General features: G+C 45.1%; 1 long non-coding RNA gene across 1 annotated transcript; it reads left to right on the top strand.

The window, feature by feature from the left end:
* The first annotated feature begins 1,580 nt into the window (after positions 1 to 1,580).
* On the top strand, positions 1,581 to 18,685 carry LOC135525267 (uncharacterized). Its single transcript, XR_010453107.1, has 3 exons — positions 1,581 to 1,646; positions 1,750 to 1,856; positions 17,859 to 18,685. It is a non-coding gene; the product is annotated as an uncharacterized LOC135525267 (long non-coding RNA).
* Positions 18,686 to 21,443: the final 2,758 nt, after the last annotated feature.

Genomic DNA, 21,443 nt, shown 5'->3' with positions numbered 1-21,443 from the left:
CACACACACACACACACACACACACACACACACACACACACACACACACACACACACACACACACACACACACACACACACACACACACACACACACACACACACACACACACACACACACACACAGTGGGCAAATTAAGTATTTAGTCAGCCACCAATTGTGCAAGTTCTCCCACTTAAAAAGATGAGAGAGGCCTGTAATTTTCATCATAGGTACACTTCATCTATGACAGACAAAATGAGAAAAACAATCCAGAAGATCACATTGTAGGATTTTTAATGAATTTATTTGCAAATTATGGTAAAAATAAGTATTTGGTCGCCTACAAACAAGCAAGATTTCTGGCTCTCACAGACCTCTTCTTTAAGAGGCTCCTCTGTCCTCCACTCCTTACCTGTATTAATGGCACCTGTTTGAACTTGTTATCAGTATAAAATACACCTGTCCACAACCTCAAACAGTCACACTCCAAACTCCACTATGGCCAAGACCAAAGAGCTGTGAAAGGACACCAGAAACAAAATTGTAGACCTGCAAAAGGCTGGGAAGACTGAATCTGCAATAGGTAAGCAGCTTGGTTTGAAGAAATCAACTGTGGGAGCAATTATTAGGAAATGGAAGACATCCAAGACCACTGATAATCTCCCTCGATCTGGGGCTCCACGCAAGATCTCACCCCGTGGGGTCAAAATGATCACAAGAACGGTGAGCAAAAATCCCAGAACGACATGGGCGGACCTAGTGAATGACCTGCAGAGAGCTGGGACCAAAGTAACAAAGCCTACCATCAGTAACACACTACGCTGCCAGGGACTCAAATCCTGCAGTGCCAGACGTGTCCCCCTGCTTAAGCCAGTACATGTCCAGGCCCGTCTGAAGTTTGCTAGAGAGCATTTGGATGACCCAGAAGAAGATTGGGAGAATGTCATATGGTCAGATGAAACCAAAATAGAACTAGAAATATAACCATATCACGCCGGTTTAATATTACAATAATATCAGTAATATTCAAAGAATACCTAACGCCTCCAAATCTAATATATTATTCTCACTAACTCACCTTCAGAAACCTCAATTAGGATGGATTCACAGATGATCTTTTAGCTGTTCTGGGCTGATAACTCTTCTGGGCTGTTGGACTGGTGTCTGGAGTTGCGCTTTTGCCATTCGTACAGAATGGATAGTATCTGTTGTCACTCGCTCTGCGGTCGGTCGTGTCTCTAATGAGAGATAGGCTGAACAGCATACCCACACACGTCTTTTCAGAAATTATTTTTCTCCGAGACATAAATGGTTATAGAGCGAAAAGACAGAACACCTTCGTTAAAGGTGAGATACCTCTTTAAAAACATTTATTTAATTCATAATATTTAGTACAGACCTTTTTAAATCATCTTATAATTAATCCAAAACTATTTTACTGCGCAATATTGACACATGCACGGATGTTTTATGTATAAACATACATACAGTTGTACATCATTGCCAGACAGTACTAAACTTTTAATAACCTTTAATGTTTAGAACATAACGTCGTAGGAAAGACTGTATTCGTATAAAATAAGAGATTGTTTTTTTTAAGACCTTGCATTTGTCCGGGACAGACTGGGGCGAGAGAACACGAGAGATTCCCATTCGTTAAAGGGTGAGATACAATTTTAAATTCCTTTATTTCATTCTAAATCTTTAGTACATACAGTTTAAAACATGTTATAATTGATTAAACATTTTTAATATTCATTTATTAGAAATAGAGGGCCTGGTTAGCCCTGACCGGCATCCATCTCCAATTCACCCGCGTCAAGAAGGGCTCTCTTGCTCGCAGGATATCCCACACACGACCCGTCAAGGCTCCGTAAGTTTTCACTCCAGGGATAGATCAAACGTCTGGCATGTAGACCCTGGGTATGTCTTAAGGATAGAAGCAGCCAGCGCCGTAATTGTTCACGATTTTGAAAAGACTGTCCAGCTTATTCATCAGGGTTATGAAAATGGGCTAATCAATCCATTTAAAGCTAAACACTGGCTTAAAAAAAGTTTACATACTTGCAGGCTTTGGAAAATACATATGAACTGACAGACTTCGTCGCATTTGTACTATCAAATTGTTCACATGCTAAAATTGTTACTTTGGAGTCGGGGCTTTACGCCATTGAAGCGATTCTTAGGGCCTTCAGATCACTGCGGCCGCACACTGTTCTTTCATTGCATATCCAGGCAGGGTTGTACCACTCAGGGCCTGTTAAATTTTACAGAACGCTAGCCTTATCTTAAGCCATTCTCTCATCCGCAGTGCAGGATAAAAACTGCATGAAAAAGGGCTTTGGATCCTCTGTCTGCAAATATCTTAACCGTAGAATTCTCATGTTGGAATATGTAAGACATACAGTATGTCCCTCACTCGTACCCAAAACTCCTTGAAAACATTCTGGGGCCTCACCCAAAACTTCCTCTATGCTTTTGTCATTGGGTTCATGACAAGAGATGTATAGCACTCCGAGAACTGACTGAGGAGACATAATATTTTGTTTAATGTTCTGGTTTTTATTTTAAAAATCGTGTTTAGTGTTCTGGGGTTGCATGTCTTGTTCTGGGCTTCATTTATAATGTGTCTGCCACAAATACACCCCCCCCCCCGGATATTCCTACTTCATAGACAACAACCCTAAGGGCAATAAAAAAGGGTGGGTGTGGGGTCACCCTCTTTGAAACACATCTTTAAATGGCCCCACACACCACACAGGGCAGGCGGAGGGGCAGGTTTCGGGTCGGAAGCCAGACCCTTAACCCCGGTGTGAACACGAGGGCCTCACTGCGGTGGCGGTCAGCGCTCACCTTCTGCCGCCCACCAGCCTGTTGGAGAGATTCCTGGATGGCTCTCCAGGTCTCCTTTGAGCGCTGCACCCACTCCTCCACCGCAGGAGCCTCAGATTGACTTTGATGCCTCGGTGCCAGGACCGGCTGATAGCCCAACATGCACTGGAAAGGCGACATGTTCGTGGAGAAGTGGTGGAGTGAGTTTTGAGCCACCTTCGCCCATGGGACGTATCTCACCCATTCTCCTGGTCAGTCCTGGCAATATGACCGCAGAAACCTACCCACATCCTGGTTCACGCTCTCCACCTGCCCATTGCTCTCGGGGCGAAAACCTGAGGTCAGGCTGATCTAGACCCCAGACACTCCATGAACGCCCTCCAAACTGGGGGCGTGAATTGGGGACCCCGATCAGAAACGATGTCCTCAGGCACCCCGTAGTGCCGTAAAACAGGGCCTCTGCAGTCTGCCGGGCCGTAGGGAGACCGGGCAACGGAAGGAGATGGCAGGACTTCGAAAACTGATCCACAACGACCAGGATCGTAGTGTTCCCCTTAGACAGGGGAAGGTCGGTGAGGAAATCCACCGACAGATGTGACCAAGGCCATTGTGGAACGGGGAGGGGCTATAACTTCCCTCTAGGCAGGTGTCTAGGAGCCTTACTCTGAGCACACACCGAAGAGGAGGAGACATAAAACCTCACGTCCCTCGCTAAAGTGGGCCACCAGTACTTCCCCCTAAGACCCACTGGATCAATTTGTCAGGAACACCAAGCGGCACGTACTTACGACCCGCTGGACACTGTGGGGGAGCGCGGGTTCCAACCGTGACGCCCGCTCGATGTCTGCATCCACCTCCCATACCACCAGTGCCACCAGACATGAAGCTGGAAGTATGGGAGTAGGATCGATGGACCGCTCCTCTGTGTCATAGAGACTGGACAGCGCGTTGGCCTTAGTGTTAAGGGCACCTGCTCTATAGGAGATTGTGAACCTAAATCTGGTGAAAAACATGGCCCACCTTGCCTGACGAGGATTCAGTCTCCTCGCTGCCCGGATGTACTCCAGATTACGGTGGTCAGTCCAGATGAGGAAAGGGTGTTTAGCCCTCTCATGCCAATGTCTGCACACCTTCAGGGCTTTTACCACAGCCAGCAACTCCCGATCCCCCATGTCATAGTTTCGCTAGCTTCCTCAAAAAAGTGCAGGGGCGGAGCTTCAGTGGCATGCCCGAGCACTGTGATAGCACGGCTCCAACACCAGCCTCGGACGCATCCACCTATGTACGCCAAAGAGGAGTCCAGATGAGCCAATACGGGAGCATCGGTAAACAGCGCCTTCAGATGACTAAAAGCCTCCGCTGACCACCGCAAACGCACCGGCCCCCCCTTCAGCAGTGAGGTAATGGGAGCAGCCACCTGGCCAAAACCCTGGATAAACCTCGGGTAGTAATTGGCAAACTTTAAAAACCGCTGCACCTCCTTTACCGTGGTCAGAGTCGGCCAATTACGCATTGCTGCACAGCGGTCACACTCCATCACCACCCCAGATGTGGAAATGCGATACCCCAGGAAGGAAATGGCTTGTTTGGAGAACACACATTTCTCAGCTTTGACGTACAGGTCATGCTCCACCAGTCGCCAAAGTACCTTGCGCACCAGAGACACATGCGCAGCGGGTGTGGTGGAATAGATCAGTATGTCATCGATATACACCACCACACCCTGCCCGTGCAGGTCCCTGAGAATCTCGTCTACGAAGGATTGAAAGACAGCTGGAGCATTCTTCAACCCCTACGGCATGACGAGGTACTCATAATGGCCAGCTGTGGTACTAAACGCGGTCTTCCACTCATCACAAAAAAGAAAAGAAAACTCGAGGAGACTGGTGACGTGGAGGGCCGAATGTACCTCTGTTCCAGAGATTCGCTGACGTAGCCACTGTCACCTCCTATGACAGCTGGTACACAAGACTCCTGGGAAGTGCTGCGTTTACCTGGAGGTTTATTCCTCAATCCCCTCGTCGATGAGGCGGTAATTGGGAAGGCGATAGCCAAATCGAAGGCGATAGCCAAATCGGCATATTCTGAGGGAATGCGCACATTAGAAACCTGGTCTGGACTCTCCACCGTCGTTGCACCGATGGAAACTCCTGTACACTTACTTGAACACTCCTCTGACCACCCCTTTAGAGCCCCCTGTTTCCATGAAATCTGAGGATTTTGAATAGCCAACCAGGGAATCCCCAGCACCACTGGAAACTCAGGCGAATCAATAAGGAAGAGACCAATCCGCTCCTTATGACCCCCCTGCTTTACCATGTCCAGTGGAACCGTGGCCTCCCTAACCAGCCCTGACCCTAACGGTCGGCTATCTAGGGAGTGTACGTGGAAGGTTTGGCCTATCTGCAACTGCGAAACCCCTAATCTAAGAGCAAGTCCGCAATCCATAAAACTCCCAGCTGCACCTGAATCGACTAGCGCCTTATGCTGGATAGAGGGGGAAAACTCAGGAAAAGAGATTAGTATGAGCATGTGACCAACAGGGAGCTCTGGGTGAGTCTGGTGCTGACTCACCTGGGGTGTCCGAGAGGGACTCTGCATGCCCTCTCAACTCCCAGACAAGCTCCTCCAGCACTGATCGACAGTGTGCCCTCTCTCCGACCACAACTGGTGCAGGAGGAGACTCCTCCTCTGGTTCCCCTAGATGCGGCCCCCCTAACTCCATGGGTGTTGGAGCGGGAGGGCTGGGGGGCGGAACAAACAGGACCCGCTCTGGACGCCTACAGGCAGCTAGCAGGTTGTCCAGTCGGATCGACATGTCGATGAGCTCGTCCAGGGTGAGGGTGGCGTCTCGACAAGCTAGCTCCCTGCGGAAGTCCTCCCGGAGGCTACACCGGTAGTGGTCCATCAGGGCCCTGTCGTTCCACCCCGCCCCAGCGGCCAGGGTCCGAAACTCCAGAGTGAAGTCCTGCACGCTCCCCGTCTCCTGCCTAAGATGGGACAGCCGTTCACCCGCAGCTCGGCCCTCCGGTGGGTGGTCAAATATAGCCCGGAACCGGCGGGTGAACTCAGGGTAGTGGTCCCTTGCGGAGTCTGGACTCTCCCAGACCGCGTTGGCACACTCCAGGGCTCTGCCCGTCAGACAGGAGACGAGGACGCTCACACTCTCCTCTCCAGAGGGAGTCGGGAGAATGGTAGCCAGGTACAGCTCTAGCTGGAGCAAGAATCGCTTGCACCCGGCAGCCATTCCATTGTACTCCCTCGGGGGCGCGAGCCGAAGAGCGCTGGGTCCGGACGCCGCCGGAGAAGTAGGTAGAGCAGGCAGAGGAGGAGCTGGAGACGAGGTAGGGATTCTCTCCATCATCTGGTCCATCGCCGTCCCTATTCGGTGTAAGACACGCTCCTCCATGGATGGGAGGGGGGGGCACAGCTGCTCCTGCTGACTCCATGCTTAAGGTGCGGGCTTCTGTCACGTTAGCCAGGAGTGGTGGGTGTGGAGTCAGGCACAGAGAGCAAAGGTTCCAAATGAGTCGTGTTTATTCCAAATGGGTCAAGCCAAAAACAACAGGCACAGTGACCACAAAAACGGAACAGCAAACGATCCGTACAGGAACAAAACACAAACATCCACTGACAGAATAGAAACAAGCTCGCACAAAAGCAGGAGGGCCCTGAAGGCTTAAATAGCCCAGAATTAACAACAAAACAAGGTACAGGTGAAAACAATCAAGACCAAATCAACAGAAAAGGGAAAAGGAATCGGTGGCAGCTAGTAGACCGGTGACGACGACTGCCGAGCGCCGCCCGAACAGGGAGAGGAGCCACCTTCGGTGAAGGCATGACAGAAATAGCCCTTACACAGCCGGGAGGTGTGTTGAAAAACAAATGATAGTCCCACTAAGCGCAAACCAGATGGGATGGCGTATTATTACAGAAACAGTGGTAGCCATGCTGGTTAAGTGTGCATTGAATTCTAAGTAAATCACAGACAGTGTCAGCAGCAAAGCATCCCCACACCATCACAACTCCTCCCGGAAATCATCAAATCTCAAGTTTGCACTCACCAGAACAAAGGACAGATATCCACCAGTCTAATGTCCATTGCTCTTGTTCTTGGCACAAACAAGTCTTTTCTTATTATTGGTGTCCTTTATTGGTGGTTTATTTTCAGCAATTCGACCATTAAGGCATGATTCAAAGTTTGGACACACCTACTAATTCCATTTTTTTTAATTTGTACTATTTTCTACATTCTAGAATAATAGTGAAGACATAAAACTATGAAATAACATATGGAATAATGTGGTAACCAAAAAAGTGTAAAACAAATCAATATATTTGTATTTCTTCAAATTATTATACAAAATTCTTGCCACCAACAGAATTATATACCGTGCATTCGGAAAATATTCAGACCCCTTGACTTTTTCCACATGTTACGTTACAGCCTTTATTCTAAAATGTATTAAATCCTTTTTTTCCTTCATCATACATCTTTGAAAATTTATAAAAAATACAAAACTGAAACCACATTTCAGACCCTTAACTCACTACTTTGTTGAAGCACCTTTGGCAGCTATTACAGACATGAGTCTTATTTATTTTACCTTTATTTAACTAGGCAAGTCAGTTAAGAACAAATTCTTATTTTCAATGACGGCCTAGGAACAGTGCGTTAACTGCCTGTTCAGGAGCAGAACAACAGATTTGTCCCTTGTCAGCTTGGGGATTTGAACTTGCAACCTTTTGGTTACTAGTCCAACGCTCTAACCACTAGTCTACCCTGCCGTTTGACGCTACAAGCCTGGCACACCTGTTTTGGGGAGTTTCTACTATTCTTCTCTGCACATCCTCTCAATTAATCTGTCAGGTTTGATGGGAAACGTCGCTGCACAGCTATTTTCAGGTCTCTCCTGAGATGTTCGATCAGCTTCAAGTCCAGGCCCTGCCTGTGCCACTCAAGGTGGCAGAGACTTGTCCTGAAGCCACTCCTGCATTGTCTTGGCTGTGTACTTAGGGTAGTTGTTCTATTGGAAGGTTAAACTTTGCCCCAGTTTGAGGCCCTGAGCGCTCTGGAGCAGGTTTTTGTCCAAGATATCTCTGTACTTTTCTCTGTTCATCTTTTCCTCGATCCTGACTAGTCTCCCAGTCCATGCTGCTGAAAAACATTCCCACAGCATGATGCTGCCACCACCATGCTTCACCATAGGGAAGCATTCACCACCATACATCAGCTGATGTCGCAAAGTGCTATACAGAAACCCAGCCTAAAACCCCAAATAGCAAGCAATGCAGATGTAGAAGTATGGTGTCTAGGAAAATTCCCTAGAAAGGCAGGAACCTAGGAAGAAACCTAGAGGAACCAGGCTCTGAGGGGTGGCCAGTCCTCCTCTGGCTGTGTCAAGTGGAGGTTATAACGGTAAATGGCCAAGATGTTCAAACGTTCATAGATGACCAGCAGGGTCCAATAATAACAATCACAGTGGTTGTAGAGAGTCTAAACAGGTCTGATCCTCAGGAGTAAATGTCAGTTGGCTTTTCATAGCCGAGAATTCAGAGTTTGAGACAGCATGTGAAAAGAGAGAAAGAGTCGAGAGACACTGTGGCCCCATCCGACGATACCCTCCGACAGGACCAACCAGGCAGGATATAACCCCACCCACTTTGCCAAAGCACAGGTTCAGCTTGAAGGTTTAGAGGTCTTGACTATTTTCATGAATGTGTCAAGAAATATAGGATTAAAAAACTTATGTGTCTCCATTTATCCTAGGTCCTGGCAGTGTTGTGCAGACCCAGGACAACTGAGCTTTGGAGAAATATGCACATTCTAAGAGGAGGTTAACTTATTTTTGTACTCCGACATCCTTGGGTAGGTGAAGGGAGTCTGGAAGTGCATCTAGGATTCTTTGTGTTGTCCAAGAATGTATTACACTGCTTTTGATGATCCTTGGTTGGGGTATAAGCAGTTTATTTGTTGCAATTGCAAACATAATAAGATGGTGGTCCTGTAGTCCAGGATAAGGAAAAACGTTAAGATCCACAATATTTATTCCACAGGACAAAACAAGGTCCAAATCAAATCAAATCAAATTTTATTTGTCACATACACATGGTTAGCAGATGTTAATGCGAGTGTAGCAAAATGCTTGTGCTTCTAGTTCCGACAATGCAGTAATAACCAACAAGTATTCTAACTAACAAGTCCAGGGTATGACTGTGGCAGTGAGTAGGTCCAGAGACCTGAGTCGATGATGGCTCTGAAATATGAAAGTTACCAAAAATTGGAATATTATCTGCCATGACTACAAGGTCCGATAGGAATTCAGGGAACTCATTGAGAAACGCTGTATACGGCCCAGGAGGCATATAAACAGTATCTATAAAAATTGAGGCTGCGTACATTTCACGACTAGAGCATTATAAGACTAAAACAGTCATTTTTGGGGGGGGGGTAAATTGACATTTGCTATCGTGATTGTTAGCAATACCTACGCCTATGTGGGATGAGCGGGCGATATGGTCTTGTGTAACCAGGAGGAGAGGCCTCATTTAACACAGTAAATTCATCAGGCTTAAGCCATGTTTCAGTCAGGCCAATCACATCAAAAGTATGATCAGTGATTAGTTAATTGACTATTGAAGTGAGGGATCTAACATTAAGTAGCCCTATTTTGAGATGTTAGATATCACAGGTCTTTATTCCAGTGAGATTGCTATAGCAAACACTGCCATGTTTTGTTTTGCACAACCTATTGTAGATCGAGTCACCGGCACGGTCTTAATGGTGATAGCTGAGCTGACTGCACTGACTATGCTAGTGGCAGACTCCACTAAGCTGGCAGGCTGGCTGACAGCCTGCTGCCTGGCCTGCACGCTATCTCATTGTGGAACTAGAGGAGAGAGAGCTCTGTCTTTGTTGATAGAAAAGATGAGAGCACCCCTTCTGCTAGGATGGAGTCTGCCACTCCTCAGCAGGCCAGGCTTGGTCCTGTTTGTGGATGAGTCCCAGAAAGAGGGCCACTTATTTACAAATTCTGTATTTTGGGAGGGGCAGAAAACATTTTTCAACCAGTGATTGAGTTGTGATGCCTAGAAGGCCAACATCCCAGAGTCTCCTCTTCACTGTTGACGGTGAGACTGGAGTTTTGAGGATACTATTTAATGAAGCTGTCAGTTCAGGACCTGTGAGGCGTCTGTTTCTCAAACTACACACACTAATGTACTTGTCCTCTTGCTCAGTTGTGCACCGGGGCCTCCCACTCCTCTTTCTATTCTGGTTAGCGCCAGTTTGCCCTGATTTGTGAAGGGAGTAGTACACATCGTTGTACGAGATTTTCAGTTTCTTGGCAATTTCATGCATGGAATAGCCTTTAGTCCTCAGTACAAGAATAGACTGACAAGTTTCAGAAGAAAGTTATTTGTTTGGGGCCATTTTGAGCCTGTAATGGAACCCACAAATGCTGATGCTCCAGACACTCAACTAGTCTAAAGAAGGCCACTTTTATTGCTTCTTTAATCAGTACAACAGTTTTGAGCTGTGCTAACATAATTGCAAAAGGGTTTCCTAATGATCAATTAGCCTTTTAAAATGATACACTTGGATTAGCTAACAAAACGTGCCATTGGAACACAGGAGCGATGGTTGATGATAATGGCCTCCGTACGCCTATGTAGATATTCCATATAAAATGTAGTCATTTACAACATTAACAATGTCTACACTATTTCTGATCAATTTGATGTTATTGTAATGGACATAAAATTAGCTTTTCTTTCAAAAACAGATCAAATCAAAGTTTATTTGTCACGTGCGACAAATACAACAGGTGTAGACCTTACAGTGAAATGCTTACTTACAGGCTCTAACCAATAGTGCAGAAAAGATGTTAGGTGAACAGTAGGTAAGTAAAGAAATTAAACAACAGGCTATATGCAGTAGCTAGGCTATAGAAGTAGCGAGGCTACATACAGACACCGGTTAGTCAGGCTGATTGAGGTAGTATGTACATGTAGATATGGTTAAAGTGACTATGCATATATGATGAACAGAGAGTAGCAATGGCATGAAAGACGGATTGGCGGATCACATTGCAGCCCGGTTAGCCAATGTGCGGGGGCAATGGTTGGTCAGCCCAATTGAGGTAGTATGTACATGAATGTATAGTTAAAGTGACTATGCATATATGATAAACAGAGAGTAGCTGCAGCGTAAAAAGAGGGTTTGGGAGGGTGGGGGAACAGAATGCAAATAGTCCGGGTCGCCATCGATTACCTGCTCAGGAGTCTTGGGGGTAAAAACTGTTGAGAAGTCTATTTGTCCTAGACTTGGCACTCTGGTACCTCTTGCCATGCGGTAGGAGAGAGAACAAGGACATTTCTAGGTGACCCCAAACTTTTGTATTTAAATAAGGTATTTCTGCTTTGTATTTTTGATACATTACATATTGTCTTTATGGGCTATTGTGTGTAGATTGATACATTTAGAATAAGGCTATAACGTAATAAAATGTGGAAAAGTCAAGGGGTCTGAATACTTTCTGAATGCACTGTATATATGGGGCATATAACAACCTCAGCTCTATTGATTTTTTTTCTGCAAAGAGACATAATCAGTAGATAATTTATTTTGGTTTTGTCCCTATTTAACTTGTTTCTGGTCAAAGGTTCAGGAATGGTTAAAAAAATCACAACATTCACGTAAAATTAACATTTCAATTAGCAGTGTTGGAGCGATTTGGAATGCCTGACTCAATCAATCAATCAATAATATATTAATACTCATAGGAAAGGTTTTCATCTTCAGCTCACAATCTGTGGATACTATGCGATTAGAAAGGTTCAAAATGTATGTAAAACATGACAGCACAATTGGGAAATATATGGCAAATGGAAACCAAATGAGGGTGGTCTATGGTGATAGGTGGGATGGGCTGAGAGTGTCTGAGGGGTGGCATTATTAAAGAGTTTATCTTCGGTAATGTATTAATTGTTATGTTATTGCTGTATGTAAAAGTATCATGTATGTAAAATGTGTTTGTAAAATGTATGTATATGTAGCATAAAATCTGTAAAAAACAAAAAATATGTGTCCTCTGAAGACAAGCAGTGGTGGATGGGTAAAAAATACACTGCTCAAAAAAATAAAGGGAACACTTAAACAACACAATGTAACTCCAAGTCAATCACACTTTTGTGAAATCAAACTGTCCACTTAGGAAGCAACACTGATTGACAATAAATTCCACATGTTGTTGTGCAAATGGAATAGACAACAGGTGGAAATTATAGGCAATTAGCAAGACACCCCCAATAAAGGAGTGGTTCTGCAGGTGGGGACCACAGACCACTTCTCAGTTCCTATGCTTCCTGGCTGATGTTTTGGTCACTTTTGAATGCTGGCGGTGCATTCACTCTTGTGGTAGCATGAGAGGGAGTCTACAACCCACACAAGTGGCTCAGGTAGTGCAGCTCATCCAGGATGGATAATCAATGCGAGCTGTGTCTGTCAGCGTAGTGTCCAGAGCATGGAGGCGCTAGGAGACAGGCCAGTACATCAGGAGACGTGGAGGAGGCCGTAGGAGGGCAACAACCCAGCAGCAGGACCACTACCTCCGCCTTTGTGCAAGGAGGAGCACTGCCAGAGCCCTGCAAAATTACCTCCAGCAGGCCACAAATGTGCATGTGTCTGCTCAAACGGTCAGAAACAGACTCCATGAGGGTGGTATGAGGGCCTGACGTCCACAGGTGGGGGTTGTGCTTACAGCCCAACACCGTGCAGGACGTTTGGCATTTGCCAGAGAACACCAAGATTGGCAAATTCGCCACTGGCGCCCTGTGCTCTTCACAGATGAAAGCAGGTTCACACAGAGCATGTGACAAACGTGACAGAGTCTGGAGATGCCGTGGAGAACATTCTGCTGCCTGCAACATCCTCCAGCATGACCGGTTTGGCGGTGGGTCAGTCATGGTGTGGGGTGGCATTTTTTTGGGGGGGCCGCACAGCCCTCCATGTGCTCACCAGAGGTAGCCTGACTGCCACTAGGTACCGAGATGAGATCCTCAGACCCCTTGTGAGACCATATGCTGGTGCGGTTGGCCCTGGGTTCCTCCTAATGCAAGACAATGCTCGACCTCATGTGGCTGGAGTGTGTCAGCAGTTCCTGCAAGAGGAAGGCATTGATGCTTGGGACTGGCCCGCCCGTTCCACAGACCTGAATCCAATTGAGCACATCTGGGACATCATGTCTCGCTCCATCCACCAACGCCACGTTGCACCAGACTGTCCAGGAGTTGGTGGATGCTTTTTTCCAGGTCTGGGAGGAGATCCCTCAGGAGACCATCCACTACCTCATCAGGAGCATGCCCAGGCGCTGTAGGGAGGTCATACAGGCACGTGGAGGCCATACACACTACTGAGCCTCATTTTGACTTGTTTTAAGGACATTACTTCAAAGTTGGATCAGCCTGTTGTGTTTTTTTCACTTTAATTTTGAGTGTGACTCCAAATCCAGACCTCCATGGATTGATACATTTGATTTCCATTGATAATTTTTGTGTGATTTTGTTGTCAGCACATTCAACTATGTAAAGAAAAAAGTATTTAATAAGAATATTTCATTCATTCAGATCTAGGATGTGTTATTTTAGTGTTCCCTTTATTTTTTTTGAGCAGTGTATATATTATATTTATTTATAAAACAATATATGTATTTATATATATTTCCTCAGAATCCACTGATTCGGTCACTCATCTGTAGAATGTTTTTTGTATTTCCCCTGCATGCTGCGTTCTGTTCGTTCAGTTTTCCAAATATGTCTGTTGCACAGGCAAGGAGAAGCATTTTCTTTTCACAACACAGAAAGTCAACAAAGTCCGTATGTGAATGACAACAGCTCCTCGATATATGCAATTTATTTTCTCCAAAACTCCCCTCCAGAACCACCAAGCATTGGTGTGAAATAAAACATTGTCATGCTCTGATCCCCTCTATCCACATAGTTTTGCGAACAGGCATCCGCACAGTGGATGTGGTTTGATGTACTTTACAATCGAAGATACATGCTGCAGTTTATCTCAGAGTTCTGTGCTCAGCTCTTTTGCTGTCAGTTGCTCTCGGTGTATCAGACAATGCCTTCATACGGAAGAGGGAGACACATTCATTTATTTTTATTTGACCTTTATTTATACAGGTTTTTCTCATTGAGTTAACATCTCTTTTCCAAGAGAGACCTGGTCCAATAGCAGCAGGGGGAACAACGTTTCAGACAAAACAACATCATATCTAGAGAGCAGAAGCCTGCCCGCCACAGATGGAACCCCATCTGTGCAAAAGCCCACCATTCGATCCCATGGAATCTTTTTCTTCAGATTCCATGGGATCTGTGTTCAGTGTGACGCACACTGAACACCCCTGGGATATTTCATCCTCAGGAATCGTGAGACAGAACAACATGTTCTTGTGAATAGCATCCCCTGACATGTATAGTGAACAAAAGTCAATACATAGGCATATCGGTCCTCACAGCTAACATCCAGTTGGAGAGCATAAACTGGGATGTTTTTGAGTTATTCAGTCAGAGTTACTTCTTGATTGCTAGCAATAGCATAAATTATTTGTTTAACAGTGTTATCTGACAAAGGTATTAATGTGAGAACGCTACACAGTACCTGCCTGAATGCATAGTGCCAACTGTAAATTTTGGTGGAAGAATAATGGTCTTGGGCAGTTTTTCATGGTTCGGGCTATGCCTCTTAGTTCCAGTGAAGGGAAATCTTTATTCAACAGCATACAATTACATTTTGGACGATTCTGTGCTTTCAACTTTGTGGCAACAGTTTGGGGAAGGCCCTTTCCTGTTAAGCATGATAACTCCACCGTGCACAAAGCGAGGTCCTTAAAAAAATGTTTTGTTAAGATCGGTGTGGAAGAACTTGACTGACCTGCACAGAGCCCTTACCTCAACCCCATCGAACACCTTTGGGATGAATTGGAACGTCAACTGCGAGCCAGGCCTAATCCCCCAACATTATTGCCCGACCTCACTAATGCTCTTGTGGCTGAATGGAAGCAAGTCCCCGCAGCAATGTTCCAACATCTAGTGGAAAGCATTCCCAAAAGAGTGGAGGCTGTTATAGCAAACAGGGAAACAACTCCATATTGATTTCCGTGATTTTGGAATGAGATGTTCGACGAGCAGGTGTCCACATACTTTGGGTCATGTAGTGTATGTTTGTACATACAGTACATTCAGAAAATATTCAGACCCTTTAACAAAACGTTGAAAAAGTTAAATGGATTATTTTTTAATTTGTTTTTCTCCTCATCAATTTACATGCAATACCCCATAATGACAAAACAAAAAACAGGTTTTTAGAAATGTTGGCAAATGTATAAAAAGAAAAACAAAATATCACATTTACATAAGTATTCAGACCCTTTACTCAGTACTTTGTTGAAGCACCTTTGGCAGCGATTACAAACTCAAGTCTTCTTGGGTATGACGCCAAGAGCTTCGCACATCTGTATTTGGGGAGTTTCTCCCATTCTACTCTGCAGATCCTCTCAAGCACTGTCAGGTTGGATAGGGTGCATCGCTGCATAGCTATTGTCAGGTCTCTCCAGAGATGCTTGATCGGGTTCAAGTCCGGGCTCTGGCTTGGCCACTCGACAATCAAAGACTTGTCCCAAAGCCACTCCTGCGTTGTCTTGTCTGTGTTCTTAGGGTCGTTGTCCTGTAGGAAAGTGAACCTTTGCCCCAGTCTGTGGTCCTGAGCGCACCGTAGGGATGGTGTCAGGTTTCCTCCAGACGTGATGCTTGGCATTCAGGCCAAAGAGTTCAATCTTGGTTTAATCAGACCAGAGAATCTTGTTTCTCATGGTCTCAGAGTCCTTTAGGTGCTTTTGGCAAACTCCAAGTTGGCTGTCATGTGCCTTTCACTGAGGAGTGGCTTCCGACAAGCCACTCTATCATAATGGCCTGATTTGGTGGAGTGCTGCAGAGATGGTTGTCCTGCTGGACCATTCTCCTATCTCCACAGAGGATCTCTGGAGCTCTGTTAGATTGGCCATCGGGTTCTTGGTCACCTCCCTGACCAAGGCCCTTCTCGCCCGATTGCTGTTTGTTTTTGCTCTGACATGCATTAACTGTGGGACCTTATACAGGCACCTGTTTTGAGCCCCCCACTTTTAGGTAAAATACGTGTCACATATCAGTTTGAAAACAATGTAAAAAATATATGTAAGTTAATAAAGCCACATACAAACATGGTCTCTTTTTTGCATTCTTGAGTTAGGCAGCTCCAAAATGTAGGTGTTTCAGCCTAGCCTAATGCTTTCTGTTGTGGTGGGGCTAGCCAGCAGAAAATACAGAGCATTTGAGACAGTACGTCATCCCCAATTCTATGGTAGAGTTCTAAAATATTAGACTTTGGGTTCTTCCATAGAGTTATATTAGAAGTGCTAATCCAAGAAGGCTCAATGTCATTGGCCACAGAATGACATCAAATCACATATCTACAGTAGCATTGATTGGACGGCTCATGCCAACATCATACTTTCAAAATCTTAGCTAGGAAGCTAGCAGCCGTCACCATAAATCAAGTTGACAATCAAATCCTTTTTAATCCTTGTCAAATGAAGAGAAATTATAGATAAAACGTCTCGGTGTTCATCGGCCATTGGACATAAACATTACACAACAAGTTGGAAATCGCAAATTCAACAATTAGTGGTTTGGGAAGGAATCAGTGGGTAACTGTGAGTTCAAGACAACTGAGAACCCAGGAAAAACGAGCTACGACTGGGAAAATACGTTTTGAATGGTCATTCAACTCGGAATTGTAAATCCGGCATCTTTCTCTTTAATGACAAATTTGGATGACAAACCGCCATGCCACTTTCCTGTTCAAGCACATCACAACGTGAGTCCAAAAATGTCTTATGCTGCTTCATAAATTATATAGGATGCCAGAGAGATATGCACACTGTAGCTAAAGTAATACTAAGTGTATGTTGTGTAGTAAGCTATTAGTAGCCCATGAGCCACACCCAAATAATTTGGTCTATTTTTAGCAATGCGGTATTGTAAACACATCATTCATGGCCGGTGTGTGCTTGAGAGAAATGTAATCATTGAATATTGTAAAGGCCTTCATTGTCTGTTTATATGTAAGAATGGCCCATGTTCTGAATTCTGTTGCTGTACATTTCAAAAGTGCTGAACAAATAGTTATATTGACTTTCCGAAAGCGCTGTATTACATTTTTTCAGGATTTTGGAAGTTCTCTTGCGACCCCATTTTAATTTCAGGTGACCCCTAGTTTGGTAACCGCTGCACTAGAGGTTGGCACAGGATTTTAGCAATGAAGGCAGCTGTTACGGATACGGGTATCCTGTGTGTGTGTGTGTGTGTGTGTGTGTGTGTGTGTATCCTGTGTTCTTTTCTCCCCTTCTCCTCTCACAGATGAAAATCATTACTCCCCAATCAGTCACCAATCAATCATCAATCAGAAGACACACCTCCTGTTTCCTACCCAATCACAATTCCTTTCCCTTGGTTTAACCTGTTGAATCTAGGGGTCATTTTTTTTATTCTTGGAAAAATAACGCTCTCAAAATAAACGGGCTGTTCTTCAGGGCCAGAAAATAGAATATGCATATAATTGACAGCTTCTGATAGAAAACACTCTAAAGTTTCCAAAACTGTAAAGATATTGTCTGTGAGTATAACAGAACTGATATTGCAGGCAAAATAATGAGAAAAATCCAATCAGGAACGCAGCGGTTTCTAAATAAGAGTCCCTTCCTATGCTTCCCTATTGAGCAGTGAAGAGGATATCAACGAGATTCCTTTTTCTATGGCTTCCTTAATGTGTCTAGTATCACAAGACATAGTTTCAGGCTTTTATTTTGAAAAATGAGTGTGTACAACAACAGTTTTCTTATTTTGTATATGTATATTGTTCACATTCTTTATTAAAGATGTTCAACCATAACCACGCTGCATTTTTGTCCTCCTCTCCTTCCAATAATACCGCAAACAGGACCAAGGGGTGTGGTGACAGGCAGCGGCGGCAGGAGCCGCCCAAAGGCAGAGCTGGAGGCAGCCAAAGTGGAGAGGCGCAGGTTTGAGGAGGCAGCACGATGGCGTGGATGGAAGCACGAGAGTCAGCTCCAAAATTCTTGGGGGGCGGACAGGGAGAGTGTGGCAGAGTCAGGAGTCAGACCTGAGCCAACTCCCCCTGTTTATCGTAAGGAGCCAAGGAGGAAACCAGAACCAGAGTTGAGCGAAGCAGAGACCGTGAAGGAGTTAATGGGGAAATTGGAGGAGAGGAGTTATGAGGGAGTTGTTGTGTTGGTGCATGAGGCACGGAATTTGCCCGACGGAGCGTGTCGGGATTTGATGGCACCTGGGTCAGCTCTCTATACTCGTCCTGAGGTGCGTGCTAGTCGTCTGGTGAAGATTGTGCCAGCCTCACACACCAGGCCCCCTGTGCACCTCACTAGCCTGCTCTTAGCAGTGCTAACTGTGGCGGGCATGGTACTGGTCAGGCACCGTGTAATGCTGTGGAACACACGGTGTCCCCAGTACGCATGCTTAGCCTAGTACGCTACATCCCAGCACCCAGACCCTCCCCTATTTTTAATTTTACCTTTATTTAACTAGGCAAGTCAGTTAAGAACAAATTTTTATTTTCAATGACGGCCTAGAAACAGTGGGTTAACTGCCTGTTCAGGGGCAGAACGGCAGATTTGTACCTTGTCAGCTCGGGGATTTGAACTAGCAACCTTTCGGTTGCGAGTCCGATGCTCTAACCACTAGGCTACCCTGCCGCCCTAAAACTATGGGTTTAGGTGTGCGGCTGGGAGTCAGCACCTTTGGGGGGGGGGGGGGCAGGGTGTGACATTCTAGGTAAGTCTATGGTTGCCTAGAGTGGTTCTCAATCAGAGGCAGGTGTTTATCGTTGTCTCTGATTGGGAACCATATTTAGGCATCCATATTCTTTGGGTATTTCGTGGGTGATTGTTTCCTGTCTCTGTGTTTTTCACCAGTTAGGACTTTTTCGTTTTTTCCACGTTTTCTTATTTTGTATATGTATATTGTTCACGTTATCATCTTTAATAAAGATGTTTAACCATAACCATGCTGCATTTTGGTCCTCCTCTCCTTCCCAGGAAGAAAACCGTAACAACTAGTTAGAACTGGGCGGACCACCCAATGTATTTTTGGTTAGTCAGTTAGCTGTTGTTGAAATAGGCTAGTCTAGCTTAGGGGTGTTTTTGAGTACTTATTATTTCTTTCCTTGGGTCCAGCTCAGCCCCTTTCCCTGCTCCCCCCATTACCGTGTGTTTTCTAATAAACCATGTATTTGACGGTAATTTAGTTGTCTGTGGTTATTTCGTTCTCACTTTTACTTTTTCAATATTATAACTTGCATGAGTTATGTTACGGGTCTCGTTACCATCTCCCCTATACTGTCGGGCCAAAAGGGATTCGTAACAGCAGCCCTTCTACTTACTTAGAGTTGGATAAACTCATGGATATGGACGTGTGTAATTGTGTGACTCCAAGTGCATTGGAGGTAAAGTAGTGACTGGCTACAACTGGAATGAGGCACCACGAGAGTGAGCAGATTGTCCTGTCCCGAATATGACTCTAGGACTTCACTCCCTTTCCTGCCCGAATCCCACAGGACCCACAAGATCAACGGTAGTCCTGTTCCTGTGTCATACTCTAGTTGCCACCACATGTTGATGGGAAAAAGGGGCATGATTGTTAACATAATATTAATCATAACCACCCCTCAAGTAAGCTGTGATTAACTACTCAAATCTCACAAAACTTAGTTTTGAAATATAATGATTTTATAACAAGTTCTACTACTTACACTTTTTTAGCAATTTCACAACTAGTACAATAGTTTACTGGGACCAGTAAATGATGCCACATAGGCCATTTTCAACCAGAATAGTCCTAGTTTTATTTTATATGTACTGCACAAATTACACTTTTTGTAATGCTTTTATCAGAAATCCCCAGATGGTTTAGGCCTACACACTATTCCAAGGGTCTCAAAGTCAACTCCTCGAAAGTCACAGCACTTATAGTTGTCCCTCATTCCTTTTAATCAGTGTCTGATTTGTCTCTGGGAAACCAGGTATGTGGACTCCCAGTCAGTGAAATTAAGTGATCAATCAAGTGCAGTGGAGAAACTAAGCTACAGCCTATTCTCTGCTGTGGTGTAGCAGCTCCCCAAGGTTCCTCTGGTCCCAGGACCCCAGACACCCAGCCAAGTAAAACATCTCTAGTCACACTGTTAAGTGGTTTTGCTCCCCAAGCAGCTGATGCATTTACATTCATTGACACTGGCAATTAAACACGACACACTGGGGATGTGTGTGATTAATTGATAACCTGTACCTTTTGGCCTGATTCTGTGTGTGTGATTAGATTTACTTTCTTCCTATGAGTGATGATGAAAAGTGAGGTAGATTGAGTGTGCGTGTATGCATTTGTGTTTGTGTGTGATCGATAGCCTAACCCAGGGTTTTCCAAACTCGGTCCTGGGGCATCCCAGGTGTTCACATTTAGTTTTTTTGCCCTAGCATTACATAGCTGATTCAAATAATCAACTCATCAAGGCACAGAGTACAGCTAAAGCCAGCTGAATTTAGAGAACTCATTGATGGGTTTGTTGTCAAACCAGAGCAGCAGGCAAGGAGTTCGTTGAAAGGGAAAGATGGATAAAGGAGAGAGGGTGGGACAGAGTGTGATGGAGGTAGAGATGGAAGGAGAGAAGAGGTGCGTCAAACCTGTGTTGCCATAGCAACCAGAGCACCATTGAGGAGAGGGGGTTTTGATTGTGGAGAGATTGGACATAAGCGGCAGGCATACACACACAGAAAGCAGGGCACTGATATGCTCTAGATCTGAGAGTGAGCCGGGGGCTTTGGGAGCATCCCCGGCCACCACCCAGGTCCAAACTCAATCCCAAACATCAGAATCGCAAGATTACGTTGCCCATACAGCTGATGTTAATGTTGATGATAATGCAGCCGAGATTTGGATGGCGGGGAGTTCAAGGGCGGGCATGATAGTGACTGAGCTTTCGGCAGTGGTTACTTAAGGCAGAGAATCCCTGACTCCAAGGCTGATATGCCTGTCTCACAGACAAAAGAGAATCATGCACCCAGTGTAAGCACAGACATGCAGGTAATGGTTTGAGGCAGTGTGGGGGAGCCAGTGTGCTCTGGTTTTGGTGGAGCTGCTAGATGAGGATGGAGGAAGAGAGAGATCCTCTGTCAGATATCCCCAGCAATGTAATGTAGAATCTCAGGATGAGCCCCAGTCAGGTTTACCACAGTACACATTACAGCAGATTAATACTTTTTTTTCCTGATGTAGAGACATTTGTCAGGGCAGTCATTTTTTGATCACATTAAAACATCATTGGGATTGGATAATGTTAATCAGAGGGTACATTGATGTTTAGATAGCCATGTTGCATTATTAATAAAGAGGAAAGGTCCAGAAAATGGAATGAAAGTGGCAGAAAATAATAAACAATTGATTTGAAAATAATTGGTATGATCATTTATCAGAGGGTGATTTCTTTCACTTGTCTGTT

Source organism: Oncorhynchus masou, chromosome 31, assembly GCF_036934945.1.
Source record: "Oncorhynchus masou masou isolate Uvic2021 chromosome 31, UVic_Omas_1.1, whole genome shotgun sequence".
In the NCBI taxonomy this organism is placed as follows: Eukaryota; Metazoa; Chordata; class Actinopteri; order Salmoniformes; family Salmonidae; genus Oncorhynchus; species Oncorhynchus masou.
This window is presented reverse-complemented; position numbering and strand designations above follow the sequence as displayed.